Here is an 18,384-nt window from a genome sequence, read left to right as displayed (position 1 = left end):
ATGGAAGTTGTAGTTAGCTTGTTCGTAACAGTGAAACGTGGCCATTTGACAGAGAGATTGGGGAAGAAACAAGTGCAAAAGTGAGCGTGGCTCACTAATACCCCTGACCCGCCTGGTTTGAAAACTTCATAACAAAATGGAAAATTAATAAAAGAAATTTTTTTTCTTTGGACTGAACCCCTTCATATGACACAGATTATATGTACTAAGTATGAGATGAATCCACTGAATATATAGTTTAAGAGAAATCGCGCGGACAGAGTTTTCGGACGGACGTTAGGGTTTGAAAAATTCATAAAAAAATGAAAAATTCATAAAACCATTTTTTTCTTTTGACTGCACCCCTTCATATGACACAGATTATATGTACTAAGTTTGAGATGAATCCACTGAATAGTTTAAGAGAAATCGCACGGACACAGTTTTCAGACGGACGTTAGGGTTTGAAAAATTCATTAAAAAAATGAAAAATTAATAAAACCATTTTTTTCTTTTGACTGCACCCCTCCATATGACACAGATTATGTGTACTAAGTTTGAGATGAATCCACTGAATAGTTTAAGAGAAATCGCGCGGACAAAGTTTTCGGACGGACAGACGAACGGACGGAACCTTGGTATAACTATATACCACCGACATTTTGTCGGGATATAATAACCAGAGATTCGAAAGTTGTCAATAGTGTAAGGTGGCTGAATGTTCCAATATGAAGGGCAAAGAGTCAGAGACTTAACTGGGACAGTAGCACATTCAGGACCTGTAGTGAGTTCTAACAAGAGAGCCGTTCTGAGAAGTAGAACGTTGGCGATACTTAATTGCGCTATATCATGTGTATTATATTTTCAACCAAATGTAAAGTGTCTTCGTTTTATTGTCAAATGCAATTGTTATTGTATGATACATTGTAAGTTTTATACTGTAACTGTTAGTTCATAATTTGCGGAATACTTTAATTGTCTTAGGTTGTACTTTGTTTATGTTTATTGTGATATGTAAATGACTGATGAGATACACGGAATAAAGACTGGCCAGAATAGATGCTTCTCTTGGTTCTTTTAAGGTGTGCGGTCCCTTGCTAATTCCCCTACAGCTAATTCTAGGATTTATAATTTGCCTTGACCAAACATAAACCTTTAAAGGTTATTATAGGTCATAAGGGTTATTATAAATGGTGGAGATTTGTGTAGCGTGAGTTTCCTGTGACCCATGCACGATCCCCCTACCCTAACTCAGCAAAGCAAATGGTAGTTCAGAGGTGATGGGGGACAAAAGCAGCGTCAAGCCAGCCGCCATCTTGACGGGAAAACAAAGTCTTTGACAGACAGCAGCCCAGCCAACCCGACCGTCAGCAACAGACAACAGCCCAGCATACCCGAACGTCAGCAACAACGACATCAAGACAATATTCATGTGATCATGCGAGTACGCCAACGTTCAGCCATGCTACGAACACTCAAGATCAAGTCGTCCAACGTCAAGATTCTTTAGCAAGTGCCTACCGATATATGTGTGTGTGTGTGACAATATATTTGAACTTTCGTTCCAACTCTCAACCAGTACTGTGCTTATTTGATTCTCATGGGCACTCTTGTTCCTTTAAGGTATGTTATGTAATCACGTCATTATTGTTTCGTTGTCTTAAAATTTTGTCATGTTTTTCTATAACGAGTATGTATTGCAGTCTATGTATTGTTATCAGAGGTACATCCTTATTAGATTAAGTTTTTGAAATCGGCTAGGCTCTTACTCTATTCATGTCCTACACCCTACGCTTATACGCATTTAGTGCAGATCAACTATATCAGCGGGTTCCTAGTCGTCCCAGGGGCGGTCGGGTAGCCTAGTGGTTAAAGCGTTCGCTCGTCACGCCGAAGACCCGGGTTCGATTCCCGACATGGGTACAACGTGTGAATCCCATTTCTGGTGTCCCCCGCCGTGATATTGCTGGAATATTGCTAAAAGCGGCGTAAAATCATACTCACTCACTCCTAGTCGTCCCATACAAATCAGACTCCCGGTTTCAAGGATTTTTCTTTTAATTTGTGGTCCTATAACCATTTATTTAGACAATAGCTTTCAAAATGTTATCCAATACCCTACAGTTTCCTGCTTATATCTTCATTTATTCCATTTTGTATGTAGGCACTGAAATTATGTGTACGCTTTGTGAAAACGGATAAAATCGATGTAGTAGCAGCGATTGTAGAAGTACAATTTTATAATAAGTTAGGGAGCCTCGTTGCTTACCAAGCTTATTCAATGGAGACTGTGTATACAGTCTATATCCCACTTCTTCGTTTTGCCAACGTGATTTTGTGCTTAATTATGATACCGGCGAAAAGTATGTATATTCGTTCGATCAACCGTTAATGGTCTCTGGCACACAAAATACGAATCGTTCAAATATCTTCAAGACAATTTCACATGATTGAATCTTTCATTACATTCCAGTTTAGACTATTGAAGTTGGTTAGGTTTTGCATACACATTCAACTTTTTAGCGCAGATCACATCCCACATCTGCTATCCTTGCCGAGTCTAGGCTCACAATATAAGACTCCCAATTTCAAAGATCTTACTGTTATCATGAAAATATTACTTTCATATGCAAACGACAACGCTTTACGCACATTATGTTTTTGTCCCTACGTCATCAGTGTATTTTACTTCAAAATTGTTTATTGTCTGTTTCAATGTGATACCTGTGATACTAAATGTATCTAGCAGTCTGTTATTCTGACTGCAAGGGCGACCGCGGGCAGGATGTGCCGCTCGATGGAAACTCGTCCAATGTTCTTTGTGTATGAGCCGGAATCTCCGCTCACCAGTATTTTGTGTGTACGAGCCGGCACCTCCGCTCAACTTGTTAATGTTATGTATAGTTGTTTCACCCGTATTGACAATGCTGTTGTTCACTTATTTACTTTTACACGCCTGTATATCTTATCTAATGTCATTTCACTCATCTCAGTTATGTGTAGTGCATGAAGCAACTTCTTGTCAACCTGTCGATGTTACTTCCATTGTACTGTACTTGTACTTCTACTCAATATTGTCACTATTTTTAAAACGTTTTTGAGAACAAAAGCTCCACGACCTTCAGGGGTATTGTTATAGTGCAAACCATTTCAATACTTTTATTTAAAATATGCAAACATTTCAATACTTATTTAAGGTGAGGTGAGGTGAGGTGAAATTGGGTTTAACGTCGCGTCCAAGATTATTGCACTTATATAGCGACGTGCATGCACGTGTATGTGTGTGTGTGGCTGCTTGTACTAGTCCGGACTGATGCCGATTTATAGTGCTAGCTCACTGAGATACCATGCCGCAGTTTAACACGAATACCCCACTCAGACACAGTATACTGACTCCGAGCCGACCAGTCCTTGTTTTAGCCCCTTAATGCCGAGCGCCAGACAGGGTAACAACAAGTACAATCTTTTAACGTCTTTTTGTATGACGCGGCCTGGGATCGAACCCTGGACCTTCCGCTCTCCGGGCGGACGCTCTACCACAAGACCACGGAGGCGGTCTACTTATTTAACATTTCATTTATCTAAATACCTAACTGGTTCAATATGTGTCCATGCGCACCGAAATTCTATGCCTTTGTCTGTTTAACATATTCAGCAAACATTCGGCGTTCCCCTCTTATCATAAGCCCCTCCGGGCAGGACCCTTAATCTCCAGCGCTATCTAAAATTTCAATTAACACCTCCTAACGTCCCGGATATACATACTAGCCACACGTTACGTAATACCTCGTTCTACAAAACCCGACTGACATGGTCAGTCAGGGAAACAGCCAGAAGGTAAGTGACAGAACAGTTCTCCAACCCGGGAACTGGCCACTCGGTCCCGATGTGCGTTCTTTCACGTTTTATCAACATGTACCTTTTCGACTCATTTCAACCATCAACAATAAATATGGCTGCTGTCGTCTAAACTTCATCCCTGAGTTTTGTCATCCGTCATCACCCTGAGCTATCATCCGAGGGCCGAAACTTACGCCCTTGGGCAGTACCATACCCGTGCTCGTGGGTTTCACCAAAGTAGTAAACGTCTGAGACCTGCATCACTTCGGGCTTTCCCCTAACATTAAGCTGACACGCCGTGGTATAACTGGAATATTGTTCAAAGCGGTGTTAAACACAACTCATCCACACTCACATGTATTCATAATTAAGGGGCCCGTGAAGATCCGGGGTAGGATAGGTCTTCAGCAACCCATGCTTGCCGTAAGGCGACTAACGGGATCGGGTGGTTTGCGGTAAAATCACACAGATGAATCATACATTACAACAGACGTAGAAGTGATGTTCGAAAACTGACACTGCAACAGTCCATATGATTACCCCTACTCACATCTTGAATTTGAGGGGGCACGGGGGGCCCAGTCGTCTAAGGCGCCGCAATTCGCTGTGCAGAGTTGCGTCCCATGGGCACGCCAGAAACCTATGATTGTGGGTTCGAATCCCGGTTCGCCCCAATTATGTTTCTAGGTTTGTCAGCACCATACCCGTGCTCGTGGGTTTCACCGAAGTGGTAAACGTCTAAGACCTGCATCTCTTGGGGCTTTCCTCCCACATTAAGCTGACACGCCGTGATATGACTTGAATACTGTTAAAAGCGGCGTTAAACACAACTCACTCACTCACTTGAATTTGACTGTTGGGCATACCCGCATCAATAACTTTATAAAGAAACATGTAAAGACAGATAACCTGCGCCCTGGTATATCCATACCCTACTGAGGCCATAAGCATTATGTGGTCGACAAGGCGTGCTGCTTCTTCCTCTTAGAACAATAATGGGCCTGTCCAGAGGACAAACATTCTGGGTAATGCCTTTAGTTCTGTCCCTCAGAGTCTGGTCGGGCACAGAGTACTTCCTGGCTGCTTTGTAGACAGAAGAACCTCGTTCAACTACTTCCAGATAGGCTTCTTTCAGTTGTGTTGGACTATACACACGCACAGGATTATCCTACAAAGCACGATTTACGATATGGCTCTACTCAGCTTCCATAGTTTTTAAAATTGAGCGGGGATTCCCCTTAGTACACATTATTGTTTACATCAGCTAGCATACGAACTTTTCTTGCTGAACTTGAGTTGAATATTTTTGACGATCTCATTTTTTATAATGGTACAAAAAGTGCATTACGTGGAGAAGGTTAGTTTTAGTTAGTTTATCGTAATATTAAGCTGTACTTACGCAAATAGATGCAATTCTGAACATTTTTCGCTCGAAGCTGTCACGATCGAGTTGTCAATCTCTAGGGGGTGCAAATCCGTGCGAGGTGCGCGAGAAATGACCGCAATAAAGAATACTAGTTTTATACACACTCACACACACACACACACACACACACACACACACACACACACAAACACACACACATACACTTGGGGCTGTATAATATTCTGTTAGATTACTAGATCACAAAGACAAATTGACTGACTTGGTTGATGCCTATTATCGTATCCCAATTGCGAAGATCGATGCTCATGATGTCAATCACTGGATTGTCTTGTTCCAGACTCAATTATGTACACATAGCTGGAATATTGCGACGTTAAACAACAAGCAAACAACCATATCTCACTGACATGGCTATATAACGTGTTGCGGGTCTATATAAAGCAGGTGTGATAGTGTATAGGCTGAAATCTTGACGAACAGGTCTCAGAGAGAGTTTTGTTCAATTCAACACAGCATGATATTCAACTAAGTATATCAGTGTTACAAATACAATGATATACTCACATTGAACTGCACGACGCCGATGGGGAACGCTCATACAAAAAGTACTATTTAAATAATGCCAAGTTGTGGGAGACAAAGCACAGAGATCCGGGCCCGCAACAAACCGACGCACATAATCCCGCGAACTTTATGATACGAATAGTGAGAGTTGATAGCATATTGCATGGGCGTATGAAGTACAGACGGTGGCGCGGCAGTCTCATAAAGCCACTCTTATGAAGAATGAGAAGACGTTGACTAGTCAACAGGTCACCAACACTGATACACGTGGCATTTACTGCACTTCAATGATACCCCGTATACCAGAGAGCCTTTTAACTGCGAGTTGATTTTTATGCCCCCTCAAAGGCGTGGCTTTGAGTAGGGGACATGGTGACAAGATGAGCAGGCCAGTCAAGGTCAAGGTTATGTATAGGATGACTGAAGATACAGGATGATATTGCTAACACTGTACATTTGTTTGTTTTTGTTTTGATTGTTTATTTTTAACGTAGCACTTCCAGCTGTACGACGGCGGTCTGTAAATAATCGAGTGTGGACCAGACAATCCAGTGATTGATATCATGAGCATCGATCCACGCAATTGGGATACGATGACATGCATCAACCGACTCAGCGAGCCTGACCACCCGATCCCGTTAGTCGCCTCTTACGACAAGCATAGTTGCCTTTTACAACACGCATGGGCTGCTGAAGACCTATTCTAACCCGGATCTGTACCTATGTGTGTATGATGTACGAATATAACGAACTAATTCGAAAGTCCATGACGTTCGGTATATCATTGTAATGGGGTGGTTTCATGCAGGTGTGATGTTAGGGTATGTTCGAGACAACAGTATTTCAAGGTAACCAGGGAAAGAGATCGACAGTTGATACATTAAGCATGAATCTCGCGTTGATAAGGCAATGCCTCATTGAAAGAGGCAAAGACGAGAAAATTTGAATGGAGTTACCTACTTCGAGATAAACGATAGTTCGGGGCACACGTTTGTATCCCAATGCCTGCAAAAAAAAAATTTATCACCACAGGAATATGAAGTTTTGCCAGATATGCCATTGTATGATTCCTGTCAGATCGCCTCCGTGGTCTGGTGGATAGAACGTCAGCCCGGAGAGCGGAAGGTCGGTGGGTCATACCAAAAGACGTTAAAAGATGGTACCTTTCTGTTTCCCTGCCTGGCGCTCGGAATTAAGGGGATAAACGGAGTGGTCGGCTCGGAGACAGTACACTATGTCTGAGTGGGGTATCCATGTTTAACTGTGGCCTGATATATCAGTGGGCTAGCTAACACTATAAAACCGGCATTGCACCTGGTTTGTACAAGCAGCCGCACACACGCGCGCGCGCGCACACACACACACACACGCACACACACACACACACACACACACACACACACACACACACACACACACACACACACACACACACACACACACACACGAGCATGCACGTCGCTATACAAGTGCAATTATCTTGAACGCTAAGTTAAACCCTATCACACCTCAACTCACCCCACCTCATACAGATTCCAGTCATGTACTTACCGCGTCAGTTCGAGCAGTGTATTCAGTTATTGTGTCAACATATGTCGGGGTGGGGAATAGGCGCACTGGCTGAAAGTATCTCCGATCACGTAGATTTATGCAGGGATATACCTCGACAAACACCGCCATGCACAGCCTGAGGATAAACCGTGATGACTCTTTATAAACATGGAACACCTGTTTTCGAAACACGTCATGCGTGCAGTCTTTCTTCTTTACAAATACCGGTAAATTTCTTAGTCCATAGAAATAGTACATTTTGTTTGAACAAAGCGCAATGTGCACGGAAGCATTCAACCTGCTCTGTGTAGAAAGCCGTACTCAGCAATATATAGACAACTATAAGACGGCGGAGGGTTAACGCCGTACTCAGCAATGTATAGACAACTATATGACGGCGGTGGGTTAACGTCGTACTCAGCAATATATAGACAACTATATGACGGCGAGGGTTTAACGCCGTACTCAGCAATATATAGACAACTATATGACGGCGGAGGGTTTAACGCCGCATTCAGCCAATATATAGACAACTATATGACGGCGGAGGGTTAACGTCGTACTCAGCAATATATAGACAACTATATGACGGCGGAGGGTTAACGTCGTACTCAGCAATATATAGACAACTATATGACGGCGAGGGGTTTAACGCCGTCCTCAGCAATGTATAGACAACTATATGACGCCGGAGGGTTAACGCCGTACTCAGCAATATATGGACAACTATATGACGGCGGTGGGTTAACGTCGTACTCAGCAATGTATAGACAACTATATGACGGCGGTGGGTTAACGTCGTAATCAGCAATATATAGACAACTATATGACGGCGGAGGGTTAACGCCGCACTCAGCAATGTATAGACAACTATATGACGGTGGTGGGTTAACGCTGCACTCAGTAATATATAGACAACTATATGACGGCGGTGGGTTAACGTCGTACTCAGCAATATATAGACAACCATATGACGGCGGTGGGTTAACGTCGTACTCAGCAATGTATAGACAACTATATGACGGCGGTGGGTTAACGTCGTACTCAGCAATATATAGACAACTATATGACGGCGGTGGGTTAACGCTGCACTCAGTAATATATAGACAACTATATGACGGCGGTGGGTTAACGCTGCACTCAGTAATATATAGACAACTATATGACGGCGGTGGGTTAACGTCGTACTCAGCAATGTATAGACAACTATATGACGGTGGTGGGTTAACGCTGCACTCAGCAATATATAGACAACTATATGACGGCGGTGGGTAAACGCCTCACTCAGCAATATATAGACAACTATATGACGGCGGTGGGTAAACGCCTCACTCAGCAATATATAGACAACTATATGACAGCGGTGGGTTAACGTCGTACTCAGCAATATATAGACAACTATATGACGGCGGTGGGTAAACGCCTCACTCAGCAACATATAGACAACTATATGACGGCGGTGGGTAAACGCCTCACTCAGCAATATATAGACAACTATATGACGGCGGTGGGTAAACGCCTCACTCAGCAATATATAGACAACTATATGACAGCGGTGGGTTAACGTCGTACTCAGCAATATATAGACAACTATATGACGGCGGTGGGTAAACGCCTCACTCAGCAACATATAGACAACTATATGACGGCGGTGGGTTAACGCCGCATTCAGCAATATATAGACAACTATATGACAGCGGTGGGTTAACGTCGTACTCAGCAATATATAGACAACTATATGACGGCGGTGAGTAAACGCCTCACTCAGCAATATATAGACATCTATATGACGGCGGTGGGTTAATGCCGCATTCAGCGATGTATAGACAACTATATGACGGCGGAGGGTTAACGCCGCACTCAGCAATATATAAACAACTATATGACGGCGGTGGGTTTAACGCCGCACTCAGTAATATATAGACAACTATATGACGGTGGTGAGTAAACGCCTCACTCAGCAATATATAAACAACTATATGACGGCGGTGGGTTAACGCCATACTCAGCAATATATAGACAACTATATGACGGCGGAGGGTTAACGCCGCACTCAGCAATATATAAACAACTATATGACGGCGGTGGGTTAACGTCGTACTCAGCAATGTATAGACAACTATATGACGGCGGAGGGTTAACGCCGCACTCAGCAATATATAGACAACTATATGACGGCGGTGGGTTAACGCCATACTCAGCAATATATAGACAACTATATGACGGCGGTGGGTTAACGTCGTACTCAGCAATATATAGACAACTATATGACGGCGGTGGGTTAACGCCATACTCAGCAATATATAGACAACTATATGACGGCGGAGGGTTAACGTCGTACTCAGCAATATATAGACAACTATATGACGGCGAGGGGTTAACGCCATACTCAGCAATATATAGACAACTATATGACGGCGGTGGGTTAACGCCTCACTCAGCAATATATAGACAACTATATGACGGCGGTGGGTTAACGCCTCACTCAGCAATATATAGACAACTATATGACAGCGGTGGGTTAACGCCTCACTCAGCAATATATAGACAACTATATGACAGCGGTGGGTTAACGCCTCACTCAGCAATATATAGACAACTATATGACGGCGGAGGGTTAACGCCTCACTCAGCAATATATAGACAACTATATGACGGCGGTGGGTTAACGCCATACTCAGCAATATATAGACAACTATATGACGGCGGTGGGTTAACGCCTCACTCAGCAATATATAGACAACTATATGACGGCGGAGGGTTAACGCCTCACTCAGCAATATATAAACAACTATATGACGGCGGTGGGTTAACGCCTCACTCAGCAATATATAGACAACTATATGACGGCGGAGGGTTAACGCCGCACTCAGCAATATATAGACAACTATATGACGGCGGTGGGTTAACGCCATACTCAGCAATATATAGACAACTATATGACGGCGGAGGGTTAACGCCGCACTCAGCAATATATAAACAACTATATGACGGCGGTGGGTTTAACGCCGCACTCAGTAATATATAGACAACTATATGACGGCGGTGGGTTAACGCCGCACTCAGCAATATATAAACAACTATATGACGGCGGTGGGTTTAACGTCGTACTCAGCAATATATAGACAACTATATGACGGTGGTAGGTTAACGCCTCTCAGCAATATATAGACAACTATATGGCGGCGGCCTGTACATAATCGAGCCCAAACCGGAAAATCAAGTGACTGACATCATGAGCATCGGACGCAAATAGATACGATGACATGAATGTATGTCTTGAAGCACTGAGACTCAAACAACAATCCATTTTTCCACAGGTCAAAGATCATTGCACGTACGACAATATTAGAAATCGACACTGATGCCCCTTCAAGTTACATTACCGTATTTGTGTTAACAAAGAACTGCATTGAAATACATCACGACATAACAACCATTTGATCTTAGGGACTGGTCATTTAATATGGATTGGGTGGGGTGCGGGGAGAAATGACGGAAGAAAGGGAGGTGTGTCGCCGATTAGTTTATTTGCTGTAGTTCTTTAGGCCTTTCTACAGAATTCCATAATTGGAAATGTTTGTACATATGACATGTAACACCTGTTGCATCAATTCAACAAAAACAGATATGATAGATAGTGGATATTATTAACAATTGAAGCATCTGTGGTTTGTCACATGGACTGATTGTTGCCGTTGTAACTGTACGATGGTCTATATAGACATCCAAATACATGAAAATAAATTATTTTCTTCAGATCCACAGACCTTCCTATGGTGGCCGAGGGGGGAAAGCGCATTCTCGCTCTATCGCTTTCTCGCAGTGAAGAAATGTGCTATCTGCTTCAACTGGGAGGGAATGTTGAACTTTTCTCACTATTTTTACTTAAAACATTATTTAACTTACAGACGTAGGTGATTTTAAAACAATCCACAGATTTTTGCGTAAAATGTAATTGATTGATTTATGGCCCATCACGCCGATCATGGCAATACGCTCTTAATAAATAAGGTTATATCTAAATAGAAGAAGAAGAAAGAAGAAAAATTGTTTATTTTTGTCTCACCCATGGTCACAAAATACATTACAACACAAGATAAAACATGGCCACCCATTCAGGGTTATGACAGACATTTAACATATTAACAAATTATAAATTAAATCACATATTTAAAACATATAAGTATTGGGTCACACGAGCAACCTGCACTTACAATATCAAATATTACCCACGATCTAAACATAACCTGCAATACAATGCTTAAAGACGACCCGCAGTGTAATATTCAGACACAGACCGCTGGAAACAGTACTGTGTACAAATAATAAATTAATATTATATTATGATATATTTACATCCATACGTCGTCGAAACATCAGGGACACTGTATATACTTTTCAAAAGAAGTTAAGAAGACTATGGTTAATTAGTCATGGCTGTTCTATAACTTGTTTTCGTTAGTATATGATGTTACGGTGTGTCATGCAGGGAATCGAACTGGGTCTTCGGCTTGACGAGCGAACGCTTTAACCACTAGGCTACCCCACTGCCCCCATCGCTGTACTTGTGTACACTACACATATGGAGAGACATAAGAATTAGTGTGGCCACATAGTTAACGTTGATAACAATATGAAGTGCATTACTATGATTATCCATAACATATGTTACATCAGCTATCATTGTGATACTTAATGCATCGTTTTGTCAAAATTATGTATGTGTGTGTGTGTGTGTGTGTGTGTGTGTGTGTGTGTGTGTGTGTGTGACTCATTGTCTGTGTACACATGTGGTGGATAACTACATGACTCAGAACGTACAACTGTTAACCATACAGTTCAATAGACAGAGAATTGTTTCATAAATATATATATTCCTGCTGGAGCCTATATGCTATATAGAGGTTATCACGCGTGTGTGTTTGGGGATGGTGAATATCCTGCATTAGGAATAAACATTGTATTTAGCGAGCCTTGGCAAAGTTGCCAAAAGTATAAAATGCCTTAGTTGCGTCGCAGTTATACACTGATTTTCAGTATATTAGACTGTTCTTTTGATAATTGTAGCAATTATCCCTGTAGTTTATCCAGATTCACGATAGTTAATTCTGACTCGATCGCCGAATGACAAGTGCGACGCCATGTTTGTTTAAAAACACTGAAAGTATTCCCTACTTGACCTTTGATATTTGCATCTCTATCCGCATATGACCCCAACGGATATCGTTTTTATCCGTTGGCTTTATCCTGCCGAGAAACCTACCCATTATATGATAAAATCGGATATCTAGTCTCCCCTGGCGGGAAAGTTAAACTACATTTTACAAGCAATTTAGTATCAAATTTAATTCCCGAAGACAGTTTGATGGAAAGGAATTATAAGAAACGCGTTGTTTTTAAATAATATTTACAACGAATTTCATTTATATTGTCCAAGGAATGAGGTTACGGGATAATGGCGCTCTCAAAAGTCGTATAGGTGACAAGGTAGAGTGAGTGAGTGAGTGAGTGAGTATTGTTTTATGCCGCTTTTAGCAATATTCCAGCAATATCACGGCGGGGACACCAGAAATGGGATTCACATATGGTACCCATGTCTGGAATCGAACCCGGGTCTTCGGCGTGACGAGCGAACGCTTTAACCACAAGGCTACCCAAACGCCCCTCTTAAGGTAGAGACGTATGCTTGTATCTAATCGATCTGTGACATAACTTTTGTCTGCATAATGTACATGCATCTTTATCAATATAATTGTCATCCCGACATCGGACGAGTTCACATTCGGCTTCAACTCTGATGACCGACAAAATAATTCTTTGGACGTTACAAACAAAACAAACAGTGGCTCATAACACTGACAATTAACTGTCAATATATGATCTATATGTAAATCATTTTATCTACTACAAGATGCTGAAAACATCTAACTATGAGAGGCAAAATAGCGGTGATGATTTTAGGAATGGATCACTGAATATCAGCAAAAAACGTTTTAATGAACGGTTTTATTGTAAATATCACTTTCTCGCTCTATCGCTTTTTCTAATACCCTCATCATATGAAGGAATCGGGTGTTCTTTAACTTCTTTTGAATAATCTGTACTGTACAGAGTGACTTAATTAATTAAACTTTGCATTTATGTATCAGAAATGACTTGATAAGACGGCCTCACTGCACACTTTGAACAGCGGAAATACCAACTTGAATATAAAACCAATCAACTATATATTTCCACATTACGGTTTACTAAGAACAATATGCCATTCAAACGCTAGAAATAATAGTTATCCGGTAGTATTACCATTGCTGGGTCGAGGACTGTTGGTGACATCTACTCCGCAAACAGAATAAACACTGATATAACCTAAGTGTTGTTTTTAGGAAAACACGATTGTTTTTTAGGAAGTACTCAACTCAGCGCTAAGATGCGCTGTAATTTGTTTTGATAACTAGGCCTGGGAGCGGGGGATCCAATAACACTCCTAAATATTGCCATAAATCAATCAAATACTTTTTCGGGCAGAAATCCGAGGATTGTTATAAAAACACCTACGTCTGTACTGTTACAGACAATTATGTTTAAGTAGATAGTGAGAAAATTTCAACATTCTTTCCATATGTATATGTATAATTTGAAATGTGACTGGACAAATCTCAGCTCTCTTTTATGATTAAAACCCACCTCAGCCTCCGCCCACTGGGGTCAGGTTTAATAAATCATTAATGTTGTTTTACGTATATACTTAATATCGTATAAAAACCCACAACATATGCGACCCCTATAGTGGCCAAGAGGGAATATGGCTATACCGCGAGAAAGCGATAGAGCGAGAAAGCGATGTCCCCTCTCGGCCACCATACCTTCCATCATCCTACCCTTTAATCATAATTTTTTAGAGCTTCACCATTTTTAATAATTTGGAAAATGAGTAATTAAGGTTGATTAAGAAGAAATAATGTGTTATTTCGCTCGCACCGTTAATGTACTCTTACTCCCTACGTCACTGAGAATAAGACAAAGCCATTTGTCAAGTGATAGATCGCTTTCTGGAGGTTACACGCCAGTACTGGGTTGTATATCTCGTTCGTGATTTACGCTGAGGTTTACCACCTGGGTTTATATATTTACGAGTCTTGGAGAGTCTTGGTTTATTTGTTTGTTGTTCAACGCCGCACTCAGCAATATCCCAGCTACATGACGGCGGTCTGTAAATAATAGAGTCTGGACCAGACAATCCAGTGATTGACATCATGACCATGCATCTACGCAATTGAGATCGATGACATGCATCAACCAAGTCAGCGAGCCTGACCACCCGATCCCGTTAGTCGCCTCTTACGACAAGCCTAGCCGCCTCTTACAGCAAGCATGGGTTGCCGAAGACCTATTCTCTACCCGGATCTTCACGGACCTAGAGAGTCTTGGTAATAATTTTGGGGCTTTAAAAAGAGTGCCCCGGATTGGTAACTGCACCAGCAATAAATAAAGTACAAGGTTTGCGTGATGCCTTATGTTTGTTATCAATGGGGATGTCCTTTTAGAAGTTGGATCTTAGCGATTGAGTCTCCGAACATGGAAAGCAATTTTTATCAGAACAGAAATATAACAAATAAATCTTTTGTAAGAAGTTAAAATGATTCCAAAATCCAAAATCTGATTTGCTTCCGATGGGACTCGCATTGGATACTTGCGTCCATTCTTAAGTTGTATGTCTGTCCGACGCTACATTTTGCGTACTGTAAAACCATGTTTACGGAACTGCTTAGACTAACATTTAGTCTCTGAAATCTTATATTACACAATATCCTTCTTGACTCCCTTTGCTGATTTCAGCTAGCTTGAGCTGGCAAGACTTGCTTTTGTATGCGTTTCTAGATTATTATGTTTTCATAAAATAAATATATTCCACGGTCATGCTGCAGGACTAGGAACTGCTAATTTCATAAGATTATGCAAGGTAACTGTCCCATTCTCGTGAACCGCGAAGCACGTTCTTTACGACAATTGTAAAACGAATGTGGGTGTATGCTGCAATCTGAATTAAAGACGTGAGTAAATGGTATCACACTCCGGCGCAGTGGTGATTTAACTACACGTACTAGGTTGGCGTCAAGGAACGCTGAGTTGGAGAGTAGATGCGAAGCCCGAAAATCTCTAGACTGGAACCAGTTTTGAAAAAATGGACTATTCACTGCGCATGAATATTTTTCTTCTTTAGTATTTTTTTTCTTAATCACAAATGTGAAAAAAATAATTAAATATTAAGTTGGATCAATATTAAGGGGATAAAACAAGGACTGATCGGCACGAAGTCAGTGCAACGTATCCATGTTAAAATGCAGCATGGTATCTCAGTAGGCTAGTATCGTTGGCACTTCGGTGGGACATGGGTTTTAACAGAGCGTTTATATAAGTTTTACTTTCCTAAGTCAAATATGTCATATTTATCTAAATATTCACAGGGTAGTCTGTTATCATGGCCAGCAGCATATATAGAGCCATGTGATGGTCAGCGCTGGACTAACGCTGTCTCAGAAAATATATATTTTTTACAGAAACAAAAAACTACACGTACTATTAAACTGATAGGAGCTCCAGTGAGATGGGCGCGTTTCAGCCTGAACAAGTGGAAAATCTAGACTTGCTTGAGTTGGAACTGTAGCATTACAGTAAGGTCTATGCGAACAGGAAAATAATATGGTTCAGGGATGTTGAGACAGACTAGTCAGACCAGTAATTAATTAGAGAAAGGACGGTAGGCTAAGTATGGCTTTGTGGAAGACTAACATTTAACGTAAAGTTATCTCATTTAAAAAATATATGTACAAGATAAAAATAATAATAAATGCAATGGAGCCTAGAACAATTCTAGACTTAAGATGGATTGATATATAATTTATTCTCAATTGTCTGGGAGAAAGACTAAAATTTAATATCGAGTAACTACCGATCTACCTACCTGTGGTTTGAATGTTTCAATCACAAGGAGTCCTATCGACAATTTTACAGGAGAAAAATTCGAAAGAAAACAGCAGATGTTTAAGTCTGAAACAGACTAAAGAAATATTCGCATTGGACTCTGTCATTTTACAAAAATAATGCAGTCTTCATAAATTAAACATCTAAATATATAATCCACATAACACCAAGTCAGTTGGGGAAAATTCTAGATGTGCATCTAAGAAAATAACAAATGATGCTGCATTTGGTTTGTCAATGCTCCCATGATGCATGTTGCACAACACTTAGCCATGATACACGACATGGAGTCGGTAAAAGGAAATATATACAAGTTCTTTACACTTGGGAGAGACAGAGGGAAGCCATTTATTAGTTTAGATAGGGTGTATTACCGAACTGCCCAGGTTCTGGGGCGTTCATACCAACAATTCTACGGTGGTTTCCGACTTTAGGCATTGTGGATGAGGGCAAAGTCTGTCATGCAGACCCTAAACAAATATATTTAATACAGCCCATGCAAGTCTATAATATTTGGCAAGTCTAGATTACTGCAGTGTCTGAAAATGAAAAGAGTCTGGGTTCCTTTTTATTATATTTCTAACAATAAGTTAACAAATGTTTTTATCTTTAAAATGTGTTCACTTCAGAGAAAAATGTTAGTCTAGAAGGGGGGCATTGTGGGATACTGCAAGCTGACAGTGACACGATACGTGACAGTTTTCCTGAGGGCTAAATATAGTGTGTTTAGAGTCAGTCGAGGTTTGACCTTCGGACAGTGGCACGGCAGGGTTGCCTGACGAACGCCTCCAAGATGCGCCTAGCCATTGTTGTACCATCATTACTATATACAGTAAACTACGGTTATAACGAACACGTTTATAACGAACTTATTTTTTAGTCCCGGCGATTAGTTCTATATATGCTGTATATATGCTTATAACGAACTACGGTTATAACGAACAAAAATTAGTGGTCCCTTTGAGTTCGTTATAACCGTAGTTTACTGTATTCGCATTTGTACTGATACCAGGAATAAAGGTGCAGTGGCCCACTGATGGACTCCTGTGGTTTAAGACCAACAAACAGATATCCCAAACTATATAAGCCAGGATACTAGCCCTAGAAAGTCGACATGAGCCCGGAGTACTACAAGCAGCCATGCGCACACACACACACACGTGCATGCCACATACACATGCATTCATAGTGCATTAACGTTGAACGCGACGTTAAACCCCATTTAAGCTCGGTGACCACGCCCATACATAAGAAGTTAGGTGAGGTGAAATGGGGTTTAACGTCGCGTCCAAGATTATTGCACTTATATAGCGACGTGCATGTACGTGTATGTGTTTGTGCGGCTGCTTGTACTAGTCCGGACTGATGCCTATTTATAGTGCTAGCTCACTGAGATACCATGCCGCAGTTTAACATGAATCCCCCACTCAGACACAGTATACTGAATCCGAGCCGACCAGTCCTTGTTTTAGCCCCTTAATGCCGAGCACCAGACAGGGTAACATAACACGGAAGTGAAAAACTGTTAGAAATACCTGGCTGACTCGATTCATCGTGTCTCGGTGACTTGGTGCGTTTACACGTTGTCAAGGTCGCTGTGATATCCACATCTCAGTCAGACAGTCATAAGTAACATTCTACACAGTTAAACATTGTTAACACTCTCTCGGTTAACATTGCACTTGGGCCTATTTAGGGGGAGAAGATTATTAAATGGTGTATATTCAACCTCTGTGTTGGAACATTGTCTATTATAATTATATTATCATTTTAACCAAAGCTTCAATATATCACAAGGGACTGTCAAAACATATCAAACCATTGTTAGAACATACACGTCATTAAACATACCATTGTTGGTGTTGCCAACATTATTGCTGCGAGCACTTTAACAGTAATGTCTGTGGTAGCAGCTGTATAATGTCGCAAGCAGCAGTGTACATGTGTGCGTGCGCGCGTGTGTGTGTGCGTGTATGAGTGCCTGTGTGTATGGGTGCGTGTGTGTATGAGTGTCTGTGTGTATGAGTGTGTGTTTATGAGTGTGCGTGTATGAGTATGTGCGTGCGTGTATGAGTATG

At 41.3% G+C, this 18,384-nt stretch overlaps 1 protein-coding gene across 4 annotated transcripts in view; it reads right to left on the bottom strand.

Annotated features, from left to right (window-relative positions):
- The window catches only part of LOC139447403 (monocarboxylate transporter 12-like), a 46,065-nt gene extending 28,213 nt beyond the window's left edge, over positions 1–17,852 (bottom strand). The window contains exon 1 of one of the 4 annotated variants that reach the window (XM_071228734.1): positions 17,842–17,852. The gene's annotated coding sequence lies outside the window, so the exon portion shown is untranslated. Of the gene's footprint in view, positions 1–5,770; positions 5,886–7,321; positions 7,430–16,286; positions 16,375–17,841 lie in introns of those variants that run through there. The other 3 variants (XM_071228732.1, XM_071228736.1, XM_071228733.1) reach the window with 3 other exon arrangements.
- Positions 17,853–18,384: the final 532 nt, after the last annotated feature.

This window comes from Haliotis cracherodii, unplaced genomic scaffold, assembly GCF_022045235.1.
Source record: "Haliotis cracherodii isolate W230 unplaced genomic scaffold, xgHalCrac1.p SCAF_7, whole genome shotgun sequence".
Lineage (NCBI taxonomy): Eukaryota > Metazoa > Mollusca > Gastropoda > Lepetellida > Haliotidae > Haliotis > Haliotis cracherodii.
This window is presented reverse-complemented; position numbering and strand designations above follow the sequence as displayed.